The following is a 6,000-nucleotide window of genomic DNA, read 5'->3' as shown; positions in this document are numbered from 1 at the left end:
ATACGCAACCACATGCGACTGGATCACATTTTATTCACAACCACGCAGTAATAAATTCATATTATAACCAAAAGACTAGTCTAACAACAAGAACTAAACACAATCTCCCAGAATGGAACATAATAAGCTACAATCCGAATCAAACTCAATCACAATCTCATAATTTTCATAACAGTAATTAAAGAAAGGAATTAGAGCATAAACTCTAAATAACTAAGTCCTGCAGGTTTGCTAGAACCCTCTGGATCTCTCCATAGTCCAGTCACCACACACATTTATCATCACCACCACCCTGTCGCCTCCGTTCATATCTTAGCTTTTCCTTTATCTGCAATAGGAGGAAAGAAAACAAAACTATAAGCGAAAACGCTTAGTAAGTACTAATCTATCTCACAAAACTCGAAGTGCATAAAAAGTAATGCAATAATACTGAAACTGAGATGCTAAAGCAAATCTGTATGTGCTCATGGTATACAGAAAATGAAACTGAATACTAAACATGCTCACTATCTAACAGGATAATAAGAAATTAACACTGTAAGCTTAGAATTAAAGAAACTAACTTTTTATTTATTCTAAGCATAAAACTTGTTTCAATTTCTTATATCCTTGTAATAGAAATTAATCTTTTAATTTCTATCTTTTACTTTCTTCTTCTTTCTTCTTACTTTTCTTATACTAGAAATTAATCTTTTAATTTCTCTTTCACTTTCTTCTTCTTGTTCTTCTTTTCTTTTCTTTTCTTCTTTGGGCCCAGGCTTAGTACCATCTTTGTTTTACGCGCTCTCTAATAGTGACTGAGGTAGCGAGCCTCTAGTCCTATGAGGTAAAGACCTTGGTCTTACAAGGGCCAAGACCTTGGAATTGGTCACCTGGATTTGTTTAACGACAACCTTGGAAGTCGGGTACTAGCCTCTTACTTTAGTTTACTTGTTATTTCTTTTTAACTAGACCTTGGTCTTTTTCTTTTTACTCAGTTTTCTCATAATCCTTTATTAGAGTTTATTGGAATCCTTTAGATATACCTAACAAGTGTAGGATTACAATTAACTAAGCATGCTATATAAAAACAATACAAGGGAAACAATTCTAAACTCTCTCTAAGCATGTTATAAAACAAAGCAACAGAAAAGCAAATTTGAACTTTCTAAACATGCTGTAAAACAAAGGAAAAGAAAGCACATCTGAACTTACTAATCATGCTCTAAAATAGAGCAAAAGAGAGCTAGTTTGGACTTTTAAAACATGCTGTGATAAGAGCAAAGAAAGCTAATCTAATCTTACTAATCATGCTGTAAAATAGAGCAAAAGAAAGCTAATTCAAACTTGCTAATCATGCTATAAAATAGAGCAAAAGAAAGCTAACTAATCTTACTAATCATGCTACAAAATGGAGCAAAAGGAAGTGACTTTAAGCTTTCTATATATGGTGTAAAGTAGGACAAAATAAACTAACTCTGAACTGTTATAACAAGGTTATTCTTGCCCTTAAAACAGTAACAAATAATCTATCCAAACTTACTAGTATACTAAGTTGTGATGCTCATTTAGTGGCAAGGGAAACTCAATCAGCATACTACTACATGCTATAATCCTTAACATAATTGGAAATAAGCACCGTTCATGGAAACCGAGATATAAGAAGGGATACTACTGTTATCAAACATCTACGCATGATATACTAAAGCATGTATCACTAAAATCTACTCATGTTGAATTATTTCCAATTAAGCAAAGTATAAGGAAAGGTTGCTTCTAATGACAGCAAGGATGTATTCTGCAATTACTAACATAACAATAAAACTGCTCGGGTTTATAAAATAAACAAGCAACCAAATTTGCACTGCTATTAGATGTAACGACCTCCCTTCTTACTACTACTACTCTCTAAGGATGACCATTACTTAACTACTAACTCTACTTAACCGGTATGATTAAAAATCACATGGAAACCCTACCGAAAATTTTTGACAAAATCTCCCCTGTACCGGTGACCATATTGAACAATACATGCAATATATACTCAGCCACAAGCGGCTGGAACACATATCAATCAACCACGCAGTTAAATAAGTATCAAACACACAAATATCTACTTACTAAACTGAACTCATCCTACATGCAATCTAAACAGAATAATCTCAAATGACATGAACTTAAAATACAACTCAAATGTTTACAATAACTAAAATGCGGAAACTAAAATTTAAACTTCTTTCCTAGTCCCAAGGCTTCCATAGTCCTGGCATCACACATCCTTCGAACACCTCCTTGTCGCCTTCCTTTCTATATCTTTTCCTTTCCTGTATCTGCAGTAAGAGGAAGTGCAATCTATAAGCAAAATTTGCTTAGTAAGCGCTATCTAACTCACAAAATCACGAATGTGCATGTATACGAAAAGAATTAGAAACTGTTGGATCGAGACGCGCTAGAGGGGGGGTGAATAGCGCTCGTGGCTATAATCGTTCGATTATCGGAATCGTAAAACGTAAGAGTTAATGCAGCGGAATAAAATGACACAGAGAGACAAGGGATTTTTACTTCGTTCGGAGCCTGTGACGACTCCTACTCGAAGGCCCGCGATCCTTGATCGCTTTCCGTGGGCAACAACTATAAGCTCGACAAGAGTACAAGTATTACAGTTAAGTATTAAAAAGAATACAGTTATACCGACGACAATATCGTAATCTGAAGATTCAGAGCTCCGGGTCGTCGATGTCTATAGCACTTTGGAATCGTCTCGTGAGCAGCTTGTAGCAGTAAGATCACTTGAAAGTTATTTTGAAGCTGCTGGTCGAGACCCCTTATAAAGGGGTTCAAGGCCTTATCTTGTTCACCAGGCGCCTTGAGCAAAATCACCGCGTGGATCAGACGGACCTGGTCGAACTCTATCGGTTCAAGCGCCTTGACCTATCCAAGGCGCCTTCACCTCCGGTCAAGCGCCTTGAACTCCATTCAAGGCGCCTCGATCTTCTGGCCTTTTCTGCAGGCGCCTCAAGCTCCATGGGCGCCTCGGACTATTCATCCGAGTTGTAACTTGCCCCTTTGTTCTGCAAAATGTGTTAGTCCCAAACACATACCTGCAAAACAAAGTTAGCACAGAAACATAATGAATGATAATAATAAAAGTTTTGTGACATTGAGCGTAAGTCGACTTCGGTTTCCTCACAAACCCTAGGTCGACCAGCCTCTTGTTCCTCTACGGGGCAGCGTCCTCACCTACTCCACTCGGAGATTTACATTGCCGATCGATCCTCCGGATCGTTGGACTTTTCTCGGCTCGATGCTTCCGGACTTTCTGCTGAACATCTGCTTCACCGGCCAGTTCAGACTTTCACCTGGTTCGCGACACCAGGACTTTCCACCTAGGGTTACCACCCCCTAGGACTTTTGCCTGAAGCCATCGACCTGCCAAGGCTTTCCGCATAGGGTTACCACCCCCTATGACCTAGGGTTACCACCCCCTAGGGTTTTACCTTGCCTAACCGCAGTTAGGACTTTCCTGAAACACTCAGCAAAAGCTGTCAGATAACAAAGCACCTTAACTTTGAATCCTTTGCCATTATCAAAACTTAGGTTCGATCGTCGGATGCTTCCCGCACCAACAGAAACCATATGCTCTAAAAAGAAATAAAGCATAAACATAACTGCTCATGTCAAACTAATAGCAAAGAAAAGCTAAGGAATCTACTCATGTAATTCTAATAGCTAATCATGCTGCTCATCTAATAGGTAAACATGAAAAACTACTCATCTACTAGATAAACATGATAGAATAAAGAACTAAACTTACTGATTTTTAGAACTATATGAAACTTATTTCATTTGTTCTGAACTTATCCTTTTATACTTTGATACTTATGTGAAACTCATTTTGTTTGCTCAAAAGCTTATACTTATAATACTTCAAAATAATAATCAACTTCTTCTTGGGCCCGGCAACTGTACTTGCTATGCGCGCATCCCTAACTAGACCCGAGATAGCTGGTCCCGAATCTAGTAGGGTTTACTAGGTTATCTAAACCTAGGGACCGACTATGGGAGCCCAGCCCAAGGACTACTGAGAGTCCTGCATACTAGGTTATCTAAACCTAGGGACCGACTATGGGAGCCCAGCCCAAGGACTACTGAGAGTCCAGTACAGTGCCACTGATAAAAGTAAAATACTTGTTATCTTTTAATACTTCTAATATATAATGCCTTGGCATTTTAATAAGCACCTTGTGTGCCAAAATCCCTAAAGTCTTGACTTTGGGATCTACTTAAGGCCTTGGCCTTTTTCTTTCTTTTCTTTATCTTTCTTATACTTGCTAACACTTCTAATAAAAGAATGTCTCATATAAAACTGAGATATCAAAAACTGCATGCTTATAAATAAAACCGTTAATGCATATTAAGGTAACAAGAAACTTAATTCTGAATGCTTGAAATAAATAACATATATGTATAGCTGCTCATGTTATTCTAATAGCAAGGAATCTAGAAAATCTGCTCATGTTATTCTAATAATAAAGAAACTACATATGCTTAACTAATAACAAATAGGAAAGTCCAACAACATGCTAGATCATAAGACTAAAGAATCTAACCCACATGCCTTATCTATGTCAAGTTAAACTTGCTGTAATACTTTAACATAAAGACCTATACACAAAACTTATTCACAGCTTATGTTTTTATAGAGTAAAGGAAGCCTTTAAGCATGCTTTACCACCGACACTTCAATAAATCTACAAAAACTTTAGGCAACCCTGTACTGGTCAGCAGCTCCAAAGAGGACTACTCTGAGCTTCAAATGAAGCTCTTCATACTAATATAGAGACTTCTCTAAACAATAACATAGTTGGAAACATACACAGCTTTTATTGTGACTAGAACATGATAGCATAGTAAGCACAAATATGAACCTTACCAGCCACATTAATCTAAATTAATACAAGGCTACATAAACTAAACAAAATATGCAAATCTAACAAAGGAACCATCTAATCACATGCTTAAACTAGACTATTTACTTCCTTTCTTTGTGATTCACGGTAGCAAACAAGCAAGAATCCAGCACAACCTTAAAACTGAATTATGCATCATTAATTGCAACTCAAGATGTAGGTACAACTATATTCAACGCATTACAAACTGAACTACAAAGCTTGGAGGTAAAACGCCCACATGCTTGAACTTACCATTCATGTTCTTCCCTAAACCTCACGGCAGCAAATTTTCACAGATCACAACTGAAATCCAAATATGCTACATATGGCCAATCCAAACTGAAGCCTACTGAAGCTAAAAAAAACTATACGAAACTCATACAAATCTTGTATACTACAACAGAAATACATAGAAGAAGGCAAATCCCGAAGCTACACTCAAGCCTCCAGCAACCCAATTCTACATAGCATGATCCGAAGCCCAAAAGAAAGCCATATCTAACTACTACAATATCAATACAGCATATTCCGAAATCTGAAGAACTCAAATCGTGTACCTACCCTTTACAATCCATTCTCTATAACAAAATTCGGAAACAAAACGAAACCAAACTCCTGGAAATCGAAATTTCTCACGGCACATTCACAAACAAGAGATACTCTAAATCAAAGGCTTGAAACTATCTTACCGTAGGTGAGGAGTGACTTACCGTGCGTTCTTGGGCTCACTACCGAAAGAGAAAGCCTTCTAGGGTTCGGACAGCTTGAGATTTCTGGCCTCCTCTTGTGCTCGCCGACCCTCCTCGACGAGAGGATCACCACTGCGTGAAGAGCCCCTCGGAGAAACCCTCGCTGGCCGCCGAAGGAACCCTAGCTTCTAGCCGCGTCTTCGCCCGAGAGGAGAATCGCCGACGCTCGCGTGAGGTGAGGAAAGGAGAGAAAGGTTCGGGTTCCCCAAATACCTAAGTTCTCTTTTTCTTATAACTAGGGTTTCAAATTATAACTCAAATATTATTCGGTTCGAGTTTTTCTAAGAAATATTTGGCTGGTCTGTTGGTTAAGCGAATCT

This window comes from Zingiber officinale, chromosome 3A (assembly GCF_018446385.1).
Source record: "Zingiber officinale cultivar Zhangliang chromosome 3A, Zo_v1.1, whole genome shotgun sequence".
Lineage (NCBI taxonomy): Eukaryota > Viridiplantae > Streptophyta > Magnoliopsida > Zingiberales > Zingiberaceae > Zingiber > Zingiber officinale.
This window is presented reverse-complemented; position numbering follows the sequence as displayed.